The following is a 16,898-nucleotide window of genomic DNA, read 5'->3' as shown; positions in this document are numbered from 1 at the left end:
ACCATTACCACTAAATTCTTTTTTTTTTTTTTTTTTGCCCCAGATATTTTCCCACTTTTTTACTCTCCGCCTTGGTGTCAGGCACTGGGCGCTTCCCGGGGCTGTTGCAATGAGGCAGGGCTCTTCTCTACGGCACGGCCGAGGATCTTTCTTTCCAGGTGTTAGGTTTGGGGTGGGCCCTTTGGGAAATCACACATGTTCAGGATGCAGCTCACCTTCAGGGGTGCTCCGGGGCCTGGAGGTAGCCGGTCTGGGGCTGACCCTGGGGCCTCGTGAGAGAGGGAGTAACGAGATGTTGGAACGCACCATCCCTGGGAGCAGTTTCTGTAGGTTGCAGAAGGTGGTGGGGGTTGGTGCCTGCTCCCTGTGCCGGTGTCCCACTCCCGGAGACGAAAGTGAGGGCAGGGGCTTCCAGGTGGGCTGGCTTCCAACTCAGGTACAGTCCTAAGGGGCAGAGTCTTGGTGTGGGGCCCCTAGATGGACTACCCTGGCGTCCAGTGGGTGGAGAAACCTCCTCCCTACTCCCATTGCTGTCTGAGCACACGGTGGGGTTCCTGACTGAGACAGCTTCCTGGTCCCTCTGCTCCCCATGGCTATGGTCTGTATTTGTGTGCAGTAGCCAAGGCAGTGTGTGTGGTCATGGTGTCCGTGGCTGGTGGGTCTTTTCTCTGCTCCCTGGCAGGGGTCCTGCCTTTGGTGAGGACTTTCCAGGTTCGTGTTTGTCTTTCTCTTTCTGAGAGCAGAGCATCTTTCATGAAGACGTGGCTGTTTCATTGAAGGGTCTGTCCATTGTGCCAGCTACTGCAGGGGGGATGGCTGGAGAGTCTCCCCACCAAGGTCTTGTTTTCCCAAGTGGGGAGAGGGGGAACTTGAGAAATGGGGACTTGGGCGGCCTAGTCCTCATGGCTCCGGTCAGCACCCCATTCATTCACGTTTGCTCATTCATTCATTCGTCTGTCCATTTACTTGTTCAGCAGGTGTTCTTGAGCACTTGTGTGCTGGCATTGCTCTGAGGCCCTGGGGACCCCACGGTACAGACAGAATCCCTGGCCCCTGATGCTCGCGTTCTGGGGCTGGGTGGGTGGGGGAGACAGCACAAGTGAGTCCACAAGGGAGTCAGTACATTAGAAAGGGTGCTTGTTGCCGGGCGCGGTGACTCACGTGTCATCCCAGCACTTTGGGAGGCGGAGGCGGGTGGATCACGAGGTCGAGATCAAGGTCATCCTGGCCAACATGAAGAAACCCTGTCTCTACTTAAAATACAAAAATTAGCTGGGCCGTGTTGGCATGTATCTGTAATCCCAGCTACTTGGGAGACTGAGGCAGGAGAATCGCTTGAACCTGGGAGGCAGAAGTTGCAGTGAGCTGAGATTGGGCCACTGTACTCCAGCCTGGCGACAGAGGGAGACTCCGTCTCAAAAAAAAAAAAGAAAAAAAGAAAAAGAAAGGGCAAGTGTCCTGAACACTGGCTCCTCCATCACCTCTGGGGCCCCTCGATGTTTACGGTGCACCTCGGCCTCAAAGGCTATGTTGAGAGAGAAACTGGACCCAGGGAAAGAGTCCAGATGAGCTACCTCGTGAGTGACCTGGTGACAGCAGGGGTTTGGACCAAGCAGGTTAAGGGCGGATTAAGACCCTTGAGTGGGAGGAGTGGCTTGACCAGTGTTGGAAACAGATGCTGGGTGCCGCAAAGAAAAATTAGCACTGAGACAAAGGATCTCTCAGCAACACAATTTTTACTTCCTGTGCTGCAGGAAGGGTACCCTTGCTAGCCATCTTTCCACGAGAGTACAACGAACAAAGGAAAGCAGACATATTTATTTCTTACGCTTTTGGGGTCGTCCTTACTGCTGTGTCAGATCTCTGTTGGGTGGAGCCAGACCTCACAATCTAAACTAAAACCTGATTGGCTAATAACTTGGAACTTTTCTAAACAGGTAAAAGCAATGGAGAGCAAAAAAAAAAAAAAAGTGTTGCTGAAAAACCCTTTGTCTCAGTGCTGATTTTTCTTTGTGGCACTGAGCATCTATTTCCAGCAACCAGGTTGGATGAGCCCCTGGTTTACAGAGGAGGTTGAGGGCAAGTCACCGGCCTGGGGTGGCTCACAGCAGGTTGCATAGTAGGTTCTAGCAGATGAGGCCTGGCTTCCAGCGACATGAATGTGCTGCTGCCCCATTCCTGGGACCTGGTGGGGCAAGGCCCTGGTCTCCCTCACAGACTGCCCAGGACCTGCCCGCTCTCTGGAGGAGGGGTGCCTTGGCTGCTCAGCCTCAGTGGAGAAGGATGCTTGGCCTTCCGGCTGCCCAGGAACCTTGGCCTTCTCAGAGTTTGTTTTTTTTCCTTCCTGTCCGTCTGTGGGTGAGAAGAGGCTGAACTCAGTGCTGGAACATTCTGCACCATGTTAGTCGAAGTCCTGGTGGAAAGGGAAAGAGTGAGGACATACAGGTGCATGATGGCAGGGAGCGGCCACCACAGTCAGGCCTGGGGGACGGAGGGGAGAGGGCATCACTGGAACGTGGCACAGGCTTAAAACAGGTAGCTTTAGCCAGGCACGGTGGCTCACGCCTGTAATCCCAGCATTTTGGGAGGTCGAGGTGGGTGAGTCGTTTGAGGTCAGGAGTTCAAGACCAGCCTGCCCAACATGGTGAAACCCCGTCTCTACTAAAAATACAAAAATTAGTCAGGCAGTGGTGTGCCTGTCATCCCAGCTACTCAGGAGACTGAGGCAGGAGAATTGCTTGAACCTGGGAGGCAGAGGTTGGGGTGAGCCGAGATTGCACCACTGCACTCCAGCCTGGGCAACAGTGAGACCCTGTCTCAAAAACAAAACAAAACACCAGGCAGCTCATCCTGGCCAATCTGAAAAAGGTGGAGCATATACATTCCCCAGTATCCACAAATATTCCAGAAAATATCCTAGAAGAAAGCAGTTAATGAGATGGGCCTGGTTCCCCTGCGCCAAGGTGCACATGTGGAGGGGGCTGTGTCAGGAAGCAAGCTGGCATACAGATGGACAGAGTCAGGTCAGACCTGGATTGAGTGTGGGACTCAGCAATGGCTAAGCTGGAGAATCCTGTGCTGGGGATGTGGCTGGCAGTTCAGAGGTCTCTCAGGAGGCCTGAGACCTGAAGGACTAAAAGACAGAAAGGCGAGAAGGAACAGCAAGTGCGGTGACTCTGAAGCAGGAGCATGTCAGTGCTGGGACCGACTTCATGGGGTGTGTGGCCTGTGTAGTCACATGAGGTGAGCTCTGTTGTTATTGACCTGAAATTCCTACCTTTTGAGTAAGGGGCTCTGTTTTGTAGCAGTCCCCACAAATTCTGTAACGGGCACTGCTCTGTGAGTTTGGGAAGCTGGAGGGAGGTCTGGAGGTGTTCTCTTACACTCTTGGTGTGTCTGTCTCCACGTTTTATCTTCTCGTGGTTTTTTTTGTTCTCCAGCCCTCCCTGCATTTTTTGTTTGTGACTGTGTCTATGCTTGCAATTGAACCATAGGCTTCCGGCCATTTATTTCACTTTATGCATTGCCGAAGCATTTGCGATTACAGGAGGTATGTATCAAAGACGTGAGTTTTAGTGCCTGAAGAACATTTTTTTTTTTTTTTTTTGAGATGAAGTCTTGCTCTGTCGCCCATGCTGGAGTGCAGTGGTTCACTGCAGCCTCCACCTCCCAGGTTCAAGCTATTCTCCTGCCTCAGCTTCCCAAGAAGCTGGGATTACAGGTGTCCACCACCACTCCAAGCTAATTTTTGTATGTTTAGTAGAGAAGGGGTTTCACCATGTTGGCTAGGCTGGTCTTGAACTTCTAACCTCAGGTGATCCACCTGCCTCAGTCTCCCAAAGTGCTGAAATCACAGGTGTAAGCCACCACATCCAGCCTAGTGCCTGAAGGATATTTTATCAAGACATGTCTTTTAGCTGTCCTCCCTCTACAGGTTGTTTCTGTTCTGAGTTTTTGCCATTTCTGAGTCTCACCGCTGTGGGCAGGTAAGAGCTGCTTGGGGCCTGAGCCCTGGAGTCAGAGGGAGCAAGGTCTGGTGTCTGTTACCGCCATCGATTGGTGATGTCTGCCTAAACACTGTGTTGCATCAGCTGGGGATGTCTGCCCTGGGAGAGCAATGGGCATGCTGGAAGCAGGTGTGGTTACAATCTCTGCTCTTGGAATATCAAAGCAAGGCTGGGTGTGGACATTTGTCGAAGGAGTGGGGATGGACACAGCGCCCCCGACAGGCAGATCATACATTCATGCCTGTTAGGCTCCTTGCCCCGACAGGGGATCTCACACAGGGAGCTTTTGTTAAGGGTCCCTCTGTGGCCCCCTCATGCATCAGCATTCCAGGAACGGGTGTGGGCTGATAAAATCTAGAGTCATGGCTCAGTGAAGTTGTACAGCTGGACAAGCCTGGAGACCCCCAAATACCTTGCCCAGGCTACCCTGGCTTGCAAAGGGCCATTGCTCATCCATGGGTAGACGGAGCCGTGCGGGTGCCTGACAGGCGGTAGGTGCCCAGTGTCCAGCTGCCACGTCCACCGTCCATGCCCTTATCACCGTCCTGTTGTCACCATGACCGTGCTTCAGGTGCCGTGGCTGCTGTCAGGCCCGTGAGAGCTGGGGCAGGATCTCTCAAAGTCCAGATTTGCCCTCATCGTCCCAGAGTCCTCCCACACCTGGGGAACTGGCTGTCACTGGGAGCCAGTAAGGGGGTGTTGATTTCTTTTCCAACCAGAAGCGGGAGGGGCCATGGACTTAGGTGGAACCCTGGGGACTGGCCACCCGAGGCTGAGCCCTTCAGAGCATTGCGCTCTTTCTGCAGATGTCACTCCTGGTCTCCATGTCAGGCCCAGAGCAGCCCTGGGGAGTCCTCAGGGCTCATTTTCCTGCAGGGGGGTATGTGGGGGTGGGCAGGGGCAGGCCCTGTGGTGATTAGAGGAGGCTGCCTGCACTCACAGAGGGTGGGTGGGCCACCCAGAGGCGGAGGCCCCTGCAGGCTGGCAGGGTTCTGGTGGCTCTGGCCCCAGCCCTGGTGGCTCTGTGGCATGGAGCCGACACCACAGACACCTGTGGAGTTGGACCACTGGTTGAGCAGCAAGCCCTGCCCTTCCTGTTGGAAGCTTTTCCAGTCCAGAGCCGTTGGGGCCACAGGGGCTGAGCACACAGCTCCGTGCTCCGTGGAGACTCAGCCATGTCACCTTTCCCTGGTCTTGTGGGCACTGTCTTTGCCCCCAGCCCTGAGAGGCACTTTTACCCATAACTCAGTTGGAACATGACAGGCATGTAGTGGAAGCACATTTTGTGTCATTTAGAGGCCCTGCTTGGGTGGGACTCTGGGCTGGGAACATCCACATGCAGCCAGGGCAGGGACTGTTTTACTCCGAGCCTTAATCTTTCCGCTTCGGCTCCAGATGCTGTGTGTGGCGTGTTCAGTCAAAGGGAGAAAAAAGCTCCTTGATGAGACGGAAGGATGGAACCAGGAGTCTTGTTTTGCAAAAGGTTGGAAGCATTTTGGTTCACTTTTTTTGTAAGCATGGTTCCCCAGGCTGGCCTCGGGGCTGCCTGAAGATGAGATGGACACCACGGGCTTCGTGGGAATTACCTAGCGGATGCTGGACACGGACACTGGCTTTTCAGTCTCCCTGCCCTGGACCCTTTTGAAGCTGAAGTGTTCCAGGGGCAGTTGGTGTAGAAAAGGGGAAATACAATTTTCTAGAGGTTTTAGAGTTGAGAAGAAACCAAGACTCTTCTCAGAAGCATTTCAAGGATTTGGCACCGACGTGGCTCTCTGCAAATTTGAGGTGGTTCTAGACGGTCTTTCCGCATTTCTTAATCCAGAGGCTGAGGGGGATGGATGAGAAATGGCTTTGTCCTTGAGCTCAGGTTCCAGTTGGAGGACAGGCACAGCCTGACATTGAAGTTGGTGAGGCAGAGACGGACCTGTGCGTGGGGCTGGCATGGGGCGTGTGCTTCAGTGTCAAAGACCACGGCAGCCTGGGGCTTTGGCAGCCAAATGACCTGCCCTCCAGGTTTTATTCCATGCCATACGTATCACATTAAAGGAAAACATTTTGTTAAAAGACCACACAGTCCTGTCACCTGAGCACGGTAGCTTTCCTCCATTCCTCCGTGGCCTTCCAGGCTTCAGGCGCCCGTGGGTGTTGCGGCCGTGCGCCCGGCAGGTGGGAATTGGCTGTGCAGCGGGGCTGCCGATGGTGCTCCTCGCCTCGACTGGAAATCGCCTGGAGATAGAAGCCGCTTACTCAGGGGCAGCATGAAGAAAGCATGAAACTCTTGCTTTTTGCAGCTGACAGCACAGCTCTGAGGTTCCAGTAGGTAGAGGCCCCCTGCGGGGCACCTCGCCCGCCGGGATGTCAGAGCTGGCTGAAAGGAGTGTTGCCCATGGAGGGCTGCCAGTGCCCGGGAGCTTTCCTTGCTGTCCCGTTGGGCAGGGGAATTCAGAGCCGGGCAGAGGAGGCCCTGGGGTCACATGGGATCTCCTCCTGGCTGTGGGTTGTTGAGGTCCAGTGTCCCGGGGGTGAAGGATAGAGGGCGTGTGGCGAGGGCTCCGGACCTGACCCTGGCCTGGCAGAAACGCAGGTAACGGAGAAGGAGGCTGTGCTGGTGGGACTTGTGTCTGTTCTGGAGGGGGGCGCTGGGAGTGCTGCTGCGGCTGGGAGGATTCAGGATGGAGGACATGGCTTGGTCTGTAGCTGGGAGCCTGCCGAGGGCTGTGGCGGTGAGGAAATGCAGTGTCAGGCAAACCCAGGCCTCGGAGCACCTAGTTCTACTTGCGGCTGGCTTTCTATTTTTAATCATCATGTTGGGACCTTGAGAAAGTGACTTAACCTCTCTGAGCTTCAGTTTCCCCATTGGTTAAAAGGGGAGGATTATACTCCCCACTCCATGGGGTTGGAGGAAGACTGTGCTGAGCAGCGAGATGACGCAGGCTGTCTGGGCCAGCGCTGAGAGAGCGGGTCTCCCTTGGATGCTTGTAATTAGCAAGTAGCCCCCCAGGCTGGATGCCGCCAGGAGGAGCTGGGGAGGGGTGAAGGGGCGATGGGGAGCACGGCTCACATGGCCGGTGGGCTACCTGGGAGGGTGGTGGGGGGGTGCTAGGCCCTCCAGGTGTGTGGCTCCCTTTGCTATGAGCTGAAGGCCAGCCTGGGGGCAGGGCCCGGCTGTGTCAGAATCACTCAGATTCATGACACGTCCAGCGTCCCCGGCCCCACCCCAACCCACCCACTCCACGGGAAGGAATGGGTTGGGGAGGTGGAGGTCAAATCTGTGAGTTCCCCTTGGGAGGCCTGTGTTGTGGGGGGTGGTGCTGGCACAGCAGATACATCTTGGGGTTTGAAGCCAGAGCCTCCGGTGGGACTGAGGGTCCCTGGGACCCCCTCCTGAGTGTCTGGCTGTTTATGCCTCGTGGAGTTAAAGGTGAAGACGTTTCTATAATGTCTTAAATTCTGCTTTTTCCTGATTTTGAGCAAATGAAAGCCAGTTCAGGGTGGGGAGTTAGGTGCCTTCCCCAAGGAAGGGGCTGAGAGGGTGGACATGCCAGGACCCCAGGGGACGGGAGTAGCATTCCCAGGGGCACACAGGCGGTCCTCTAGAGGCAGGGATGCTTGGTTTGGGGGTCTCCCTGCTGCTGGGTGCCTGCAGGGCGGCACTATTCACGTGGCCCCTGAGCTGCAGGGTGACTGCTGGCCCTGGGCTCTCTATGTCCTGGCTCCCTCGTCCTTCCTGAAGCAGCCCCCTTGAGACAAGGCGGGTATGTCCCATGAGCAGCTCTCTGCCACCCAGCATGGCCAGGGGCTCGGTGGGACCATGGCGGCTGCGATGCTGCTCCTCTCTGCACCTCAGGGTCACTCTCCTCCCCAGCAGTCGAGTGCAGAGCCTGGGCCTCCGGGCCTCCCCGCCCCCTCCACACAGCCCCAGAACCGAGGCAGCAGCTGGCTTCGGTTTCTGCCATGTTTTTCCAATTATGTGGAGTGAGCTAAAAACAGCAGGAGCGGGGCCTTGTTTGGGAGTTGCCACCGCCATCCTTGGAAGCGGCTGTCCCTCACTGCCACCCCTTGGGCCCCATCCTCTGTGGAACGTGCCCCTGTTGCATCAGCTCTTATCGCCCCGCATCCCTCCTGGTTGGGAGCCTTGGGGCAGTGAGCTTAGCTGCATGCACCATGCCACTCCGGTCACACGTGCCCAGGCCTGTGGCTCTTGGGGCCCCGTCCAGAGGGTGGCCAGGCTGTGCTCCTGGCAGTGCCCAGATGAGGCTGGGGTGCGGCTTGGGGATTTGCGGGCTGCCGGCCACAGCTCACCCAGACAGAGTTTTAACAGATGTTCGTCTGTCAGGAACAGGAAACAAAAAGACATTGGGGACGGGGTGGGGGCGGCGAGAGGAACAGAGGGGGCCACTGTCGAGCCTGACAGGCAGAATGACAGCTGGAGCCGACGGCAAAGCCCCTCACGTCCGTCTGTCTGTCCGGGTGGATTAGCCCAGGGAGCTGGGCCCGCTCAGCTCAGGCCGAACAACAGGCATTTGTTCCTAGAGTCGGCTGTCTTGTCAATTATCAGGGAAGTAGGTCAAAGGGGAAAAAGAAAGGAGGCCCTATGGGGCTGAGTCTGCCTCCGCCGGCGGTGATTGGCGTTGACTTTGCAAACAGAAGGCAGCTGCTGTTCTCAGCCATGGACCGTGAATTTTTAATAGCAAGAAAATCAGCTCGCACAGTTCAGGAAGTAGTGGAAGAAGCCTGAGCGCTTACTTTATTTTTTTAATTGAGGTATAACTCACAGGCAGTAAAATGCACATATTGTAATGTGTACATTTGGATTAACTTTGACAGTTGCATATGTTTGCGTAACTACCACCCGGTACAGAGAGAGAACATTTCCACCACTGGGAAAGTTCCCAGTGCCCCTTTGCAGTCCTCAGCCCGTGCCCCCTCCGCCGCTCTCCTGACTTCTATCACCGTGGATTAGCATTACCTGTTCCAGAACACCATGGAAGTGGAGCCACAAAGCTGTGCTCTTTTACTTCTTGGCCTGAATCCTCACGTTCAGAGCCGATGCAAGAAGAGAGAGGCGCACCGATTCCCTAGAGAGAGCGCTGTCACTGTGGGGCAGGGGCGCAGGCGGAATGGCGCCTCTGGGGTGGGCGAGCTTCCCAGGTGCCCTTTCCACAGGCTTGGAGTTAGACCGTGGTCACCCCGGCCACTGGCTTTGTCCCTTGCAGCCTCTGCTGTGTCCGCCTTGTGACTGCAGCCTAAGCCCAGCTCCATCCTGACCCCCGACCAGCTCTGGAGCTCCAACAGCTTCCCTTTATTTTCAGAGGTGAGTTTTGTGCTTTCAGGGTGCTGGCCCTGGTGGGACCCCCGCGTTGCCCAGAAAAAGCCCCTGTGCAGCTGTGGACACTCCTTGGTGATGGCCTAAGAATCCTTGTTTGGTTTCACTGACCATGCCCTGCACCTCTGCTCTACCTGCCCAGTTCCGTGTGCCCTGGGGTCAGTGATAGAATATCCTGCCCCTGGGCCCCAGGTGTGCTCAGCCGACTCCTCGGGCCGCTGCTCACCTGCAGAGAGACTAGAGGGCTCCCGCTCCCTTCCTGGCCTCCACTCTGTTTTTCTGCCTTTTGCCACCTATACCAATGGAAATGTACAGTTTGCTCTTCCCTAACACACATCTGAGCGCGGACCTCCCTGCCCTGCTCATGCTGTGCCCGCCGCCTGGAGCACCCTTCCCTTGCCTCCTGCCCCAGCACCCCTCCATCCAGATACCGCTCCTGCACCACCACTCCTCCACCAGCGCCCAGCCCTCTGAGAGTGTGGCAGGTGTGCCGGGCTCTGCTCCCTCCTCCACCGGGGAGCAGGAGGGTGCTGGCTTCTTCCTCTTCCTGTGTCCCACGGGACCAGCGTCAGGGTCCAGGAAACTTGCTGGGAGAGTTCTGTGACACCTTCCGGAGTGTTTGAGAGCTGAGGTTCTTTGGTCTCCAGTGAAGATGCCAATGACTTTTTTGACTTTGTCAAGAGAAGCCCCCCCTTGTCCCCTCTGTGCCACCTCTGAGGACGTGATTGAATGCAAATCAGAGCATCTGAGCTCTGTCTCAGCCCTCTACTGTGTGGCTATGAAAGGCAGGCCTGTGTGCCTTGCTGACCTGGAAGTGTCGAAAAGACAGCATTTGGGAAAGGAGTTATAAACTGTGGAGTGCCCTGCACTTGTGTTAGGTGGGGCTGTGTGAACTGCTGATAGTCGCTGTCTTCTGTCACTCGGGGCAGCGGCATTGTCACATGGTTCCATTCTAATCCGTTATTTTGGCCACTGCCACGGAGGCGAGGTGGGTAGCAGCAGTAATGTTTCTTGGGGGCCACTGCAGCGGTCACGGCCCTGAGTCCTGTACCTGGGCACGCCTCCTGGGAACAGTGTGAGGGGTCATCCGTGGCTGGCACTGCTTCTTTTTTTTGAGACAGAGTCTTGCTCTGTCACCCATGCTAGAGTGCAGTGGTGCCATCTTGGCTCACTGCAACCTCCACCTCCGGGGTTCAAGCAATTCTCCTGTCTCAGCCTCCCGAGTAGCTGGGACTACAGGTGCACGCCTCCACGCCCAGCTAATTTTTAGTATTTTTAGTAGTGACGGGGTTTCACCATGTTAGCCAGGACAGTCTCGATCTCCTGACCTTGTGATCCGCCTGCCTGGGCCTCCCAAAGTGCTGTGATTACAGGCATGAGCCACCATGTCCGGCCGGCCCTGCTGCTTACATAGGCCTGAGGCATGAGGTGTTGAGAGCTCACTCAGGTCCGTGGAGGAAGGGCGCAGATAGGATTTGGGCCTGGGTGTCCTTGTCCCTAAGGCCACCTCCACAGAGTTTCCCTTATGGTGGGGTGGCCTTGTGAGAGGCGTAGCCATGCATCAGGCCAGAGCCAGTTTCAGGGGCCACAGACAGGGTGTCATCAGCAGTACAACTAACCCCTGCTGTACATTGAACACCTACTGTGTGCCTGGGCTCGGAAAGGCACCCTGTGCTGGCTTTTAAAGAATCGAGCCACTTGCCTAAAGAGGGGAATGTGGCCTACATTTTCATTTAAGTCAGCAACTGTTTTATACATCCACACCCTGAAATTCTTAGATTTTAGGCAAAGATGAAAGGGCTGCCCAGGCTTCATGTGCCCAACAAAGCCATGCTTCACTTGTGAGGCTGTGTTCTCTCAACAGGTCCCCGACGAGGGGGTGTGAGTGTTTAATACCACAGGGAGGGCCGGGCATGGTGGCTCAGGCCTGTAATACCAGCACTTTGGGGGGCCAAGGCAGGTGGATCTCCTGAGGTCTGGAGTTCGAGACCAGCCTGGCCAACATGGCGAAACCCCATCTCTACTAAAAATAAAAAAATTAGCTGGGCGTGATGGTGGGGGCCTGTAATCCCAGCTACTCTGGAGGCTGAGGCAGGAGAATCTCTTCAATCCGAGAGGCAGAGGTTGTAGTGATCCTAGATCGCGCCACTGCACTCCAGCCTGGCCGACAGAAAAAGACTCTGTTTCAAAAAAAAAAAAAAACTAAAAAGCAAATACACAGGGAGGTACACAGGGAGGGTCTGTGCCCTGGGGCCCGGTCATAGGCATCCCACCTTGCTGGGGGCTCCACCCCCTTGAGTCTGGTATGTGGGAAATAGGTCAAGTTGCTCACTCAAGGTCATTCAGTCACAGCATGGGACTAGGAGCAGGAGTTAGGGCCGTCTGCCAAGGGAGCGGGCCTGTAGCCCATGGGACATTGCTGCCTGCCTGGGGGGATGGCCGTGTAGCCGTGAGCCTGAGGTGGTGGTGGGGTGTGGGGCAGAGGCAGGCAGTGGGGGCCACAGGAGGGGCTGGCTGGCACCAGGAGATGGGAGTGGAAGGACCTGGCTGCAGGTTCCTTCCCAAGGCTGGCACTGAGTTGGTCACTCTCTGACTGCCCTGACCCCAAGCAGAGCAGCAGCTTCCCTGTTTTAGGCTAAGCAGACGGAGCCCCTGACTGCAGGCCAAGGTGCCTGTCAGCTGCTCCTGGCAGGCTACAGCGTCTCTGTGCTCGCTGGAAGGCCCTAGGCACTGTGTGAGTGACAGCGGCCGGCCTCAGGTTCCAGCACAGCCAGCCTCAGGTCTAGCCATTTCCTCTGTGCCTGTGGCCCTGTGGTCTTCTGGCACAGGTTCTCGGGTCAAGGTGCTGGGCTGTGGTTGAAGCATTTGCCCCACCACTTACCCCTAGGGGCAGTGGAGAAACTTAATCAATTGCTAACTAACAAAAATAACCTGGCTGCTTGCCAGCTGGGAAGCTGCTGCGGCCAGGCTGTTTATGGCTTTGGGATCTGTTCAGTGGACAGCGGCCTGCACTGTGACCCCCTTCACCCCACGCGCCCCAGTCCCGGAAGGTGGCCAAAGCCCTCTGCCTCCTGCGGGGCACCTGAGAAGGAGGCTCTGGAGCTGGGAGCAGAGCTGGGGCTGAGCACCTGGGCAGCAGAGAGGCCGATTCTCAGCTTTTCCTGGATCTCAGCTTTCTGCCACAAGTGTGAAAAGAAACCCGGAGAACACAGCCATCCTGGGCTGGTGCCGGCTACGGTGGGAGGCCTGCGGTGGGAGCTCGGGGCGGATGCTGGACCTTTCCTGGGTGGCCTGTGGCCTGTGGCCTGGGAGCTGCACTTGGTTTGGTGCAGGAAGGTTGTAACATTCACTGTGAGTGCATGGGTGGCCGGGGCCCTGCGGCAGGGTGACGAGGTGGGATAGAGGTGTCGGGACTGCCCTGCCTCCTTTTGCCAAAATAACAACAATTATCTTGTTTGTTGTGAAAAAACGGTTTTCCCACATTGGGACGTGGAGGGGTGGAGGGTATTAGCCGTGATGACCTTCTGAGTCCCTGTGCACTGCTGACCTGTTAGCAGGGTCTCCTCCTCCTAGGTCTGGCAGGGGTGGCTCAGGCCGCTGGGCTGCCGTGTGCTGGGCTGCCATGTGCTAGCCAAATAGCTCCTGGGGCTGAAGGTGGGTTCTTTCGGCACATCCCTTCCATCTCCTGTTGTTCTTCCCGTCATCACATCTCAGACCCTGGAAACTGAATGAGCCTTCAGTACCCATGCTCCAGGACAATTCAATGGAGGGGCCCCCACGTTGCCCCAGGAAGGGAGCCCTGTGCCCTGCATCCTGACCCACCTCCCTTAGAGACTGAGAGCTTCTAAGGATAAACTTGTTTACCCATGTTTCCAAAGGCTTATTTCTTTCCTTTTATGTTATTTATACGTTCACTGTAGCAAGGAAAACATTATAAAAAGTAGTGAAGAAAATAGAAATTACCCTTCATTTTGCCACCCAGAGTTAGCTGTGTCTATGTGTCCTATGCATCTTTTTTCTGTGCACGTATCAAAATCGACTTTTAGGGTCAGATACGGTGGCTCACGCCTGTAATCTCAGCACTTTGGGAGGCTGAGGCAGGCAGATCAATCAAGGTCAAGAGTTCGAGACCAGCCTGGCCAATGTGGCAAAACCCTGTCTCTACTAAAAACACAAAAAATAGCCAGGCGTGATGGTTGGTGCCTGTCATTTCAGCTACTCAAGAGGCTGAGGCAGGAGAATAGTTTGAACCTGGAAGGCAGAGGTTGCCGTGAGCTAAGATCATGCCATGCCACCGCACTCCAGCCTGGGCAACAGAGCAAGACTGTCTCAAAAAAAAAAAAAATCGACTTTTAGGTGATTCATTCAAACTATGTGTGTAATGTTGTATCTGATTTTTTTTCATTTATCGTTTGTGCAAATTCCTACATCATTACCTCTTTTCCAGAGCAGGCTGTTCCACCACCTTGAGTGCCCTTGCTTAGGTGAAATACATAAATTTTATTCAAAAATATTTAGGGGGCTGGGCGCGGTGGCTCACACCTGTAATCCCAGGACTTTGGGAAGCCGAAGTGGGCAGATCACGAGGTCAAGAGATAGAGACCATCTTGGCCAACATAGTGAAACTCAGTCTCCACTAAAAATACAAAAAAAATTAAATCCCAGCACTTTGGGAGGCCAAGGCGGGTGTTCGAGACCAGCCTGGCCAAGATGTTGAAACCCCGTCTCTACTAAAAATACAAAAATTAGCTAGGTGCGGTGGCACACACCTATAATGCCAGCTACTCAGGAGGCTGAGGCAAGAGAATCACTTGAACCTGGGAGATGGAGGTTGCAGTGAGCCGAGATAGCGCCATTGTACTCCAGCCTGGGTGAGAGTGAGACTCCGTCTCAAAAAAAAAAAAAAAAAAAATTTAGCCGGGTGTGGTAGCGCGCGCCTGTAATCCCAGCTACTTGGGAGACTGAGGCAGGAGAATCACTTGAACTTGGGAGGCAGAGGTTATAGTGAGCTGAGATCATGCCATTGCACTCCAGCGTGGGTGACTGAACAAGACACTATCTCAAAACAAAAAAAAGTGAGGGGGGAAATTTAGGTTGTCTACAGGTTCTTTTCCTTGAGTTTTGTTGCTATGATGAAGCCGTGGTGGTGTCTGGACGCATGAACCTCTATGCATTGCTAGCTGCTGCTTCAGCCTGTGTTCTTAGGAAACGCTCGGTTCAGCAGCTCCTAGGCTGCCGATCAGGAATCCCCAGGTGCTGCTTCACAGCCCTTCAGGAAGCAGTAGATGCCTCCACTTAAGGGTCAAACGAGCCTTTCCACCTCGCTGGCAACTCTGGGCGGCTCAGTTCTGTTTGCATATGACTCAGAAGTTACCTATTTTCCACATTCACTGACTGCTCGCTCTTCTGTCAATTTGTATTTATAGTCCCTGCTCATTTTTTGCCAGGGTTTTGGTGTTTTCCTCTTGACTTGTATGCCTTTTAATTTTTGAAATAACATAATAGACTTCATTTTTTTAGAGCAGTTTTAAGTTTACAGAAAAATCAAGGGACAAGTACAGAGCTCCCTCTACCCGCTCTCCTCCTCCCCTTCTCCCCTCCTTCCCTCTGTTGTAATTTATTTTCTGATATTATAAAAGTCACACACGGCCAGGCGCAGTGGCTCATGCCTGTAATCCCACCACTTTGGGAGGCTGAGGCGGGTGGATCACCTGAAGTCAGGAGTTCGAGAACAGCCTGGCCAATATGGTGAAACCCCATCTCTGAAAATACAAAAAATTAGCCAGGCGTGGTGGCGCATGCCTGTAATCCCAGCTACTCAGGAGGCTGAGGCAGGAGAATCGCTTGAACCCGGGAGGTGGAGGTTGCAGTGAGCCGAGATCATGCCACTGCACTCCAGCCTGGGCAATAGGAGTGAAACTCCATCTCAAAAAAAAAAAAAGTCACACATGCTTCTCATATGTGGGTCATTTGGCTTAGGGGCCAGATGGCTCACCACCTATTTTGGGGCAGCCCAAGAGCTCAAAATGCTTTTTACATTTACATGGTTGAGAAGAAAATCCGGAGAATAATGTTTTGGGACCTGGGAAATTCTCATTTTAGTGTCCATAAATGAAGTTTTGTTTGCTCCCAGCTGTGTTGTCTGAGGCGGGCTGCCTTCCCACAGCAGCGGCACAGCTGAGGCGTCGGGACAGAGTGTGCAGGCCGTGGCACTGAAAATATTTGCCTCTGGCCCTTTCCAGAGTGCTGGCTGCCCTCTGTCCGACAGCTAGAAGGAAGGATGGGACCCATCCGACGATGACCACTGTTGACATTTGAGCGCGTTTCCTTCCCGGCTTTTGTTTGAGGGTGGCAGTCTGTTTGCTTTTGTGGTTGGGATCTGCTGCACGCACGGCGGGCTGTTTGCATGAGGCTTCCTGGAGGACAGGGCTGGGCTCTGAGCTGCGCCAGCATCCTGCACGCAGTGGGGCCTCAGCAGAGAGTTGTGGCAGGTGGGGTAATGCCAGTGCTGGGCTGCCGTGCTCTGATCAGCCCCGGCGACAGGTTCGGGCCACCCTTTCTGTGGCCTCCTTGCTGTGGCCCAGGCCGTCCCCCTGCCTGGCACACTTGGCCCTGGCCTTCCACTGAAGCACTCCTCTCGCCCTCTGCTGCCTACTGAGTTTTGTAAATGGGGTCTTGGCAGATGTAATAAGCATGGACGAGGTCACCCTGGAGAAGGGGGCCTATGTCCACAGTGCTGCTGCCCTTAGCAGAGCAGGAGCACAGACACTCAGGGGGGAAGGCAGCGTGGAGTCAGAGCAGGGCTTAGCGTGATGCGGCCACAAGCCAAGGAACTCCAGGAATTTCCTGTAACACCAGAGGCTGGAAGAGGCCAGGAAGGATCCTCCCCCGGAGGCTTCCGAGGGAGCCTGTCCCTGCACAGGTCTTGGCTTTGACTTCTGGGCTACAGGTCTTGGGGAGGGGGGTACATTTCTGATGTTAGAAGCCACCCGGTTGGCGGCAGTGTGTCACAGCAGCATGCCCCTCACCCACAGGTTCTGCGTGTCCATGTGGCCAAGGGCAGAGGTGGGCAGGGACAGATGCTGCCGAGCTGGACGTGTCCATGACATCAGGCCATCCCTGGGGCCTGCCTTTTATTTTGAGGATAATGCTGCCTGCCAGAAAGCTGCGCCCTGCCTGACCCTTGCCCCAAGCCCCTGCCCTGTGCTTGCCCTCGCAGAAGGGATGTTGCCCTTCTCTCCTGCATGCATGCAGGAAGGGGAGAGGTTAGGAGTCCGCCTGGAGGAGGCTCAGGCGAGGAGAAGGTTTCACTTTCAGGCAGTGTGGTGGGGCTGGCTGTTTGTTTAAACAACCCCAAAGAAAACCGTTTGGTCAAACTGTTAGTTTCCAAACAATTTACTTCCTTGGTGTTTAAATCAACTCCTACCAAGGCTCTGTAGCTGGTCCCAGGGCAGGAGTTGGCCTCTCTTCTTCATAACCCAGCACAGTCCCCAGCACCTGCCCCTCCCCACCCTAGGCCTGCTTACCTGTGGCCATGGCTGCTGGCCAGACCTCACTACACACAG

At 55.1% G+C, this 16,898-nt stretch overlaps 1 protein-coding gene across 1 annotated transcript in view; it reads left to right on the top strand.

The window, feature by feature from the left end:
* LRP5 (LDL receptor related protein 5) overlaps positions 1-16,898 on the top strand; it is a 133,509-nt gene that overhangs the window by 49,982 nt on the left and 66,629 nt on the right. The window lies entirely within an intron of this gene.

This window comes from Cebus imitator, unplaced genomic scaffold (genome assembly GCF_001604975.1).
Source record: "Cebus imitator isolate Cc_AM_T3 unplaced genomic scaffold, Cebus_imitator-1.0 Scaffold102, whole genome shotgun sequence".
Taxonomy (NCBI): Eukaryota; Metazoa; Chordata; class Mammalia; order Primates; family Cebidae; genus Cebus; species Cebus imitator.
Note: the sequence above shows the minus strand (reverse complement) of the source record. Positions and strands in the feature narration are given on the sequence as shown.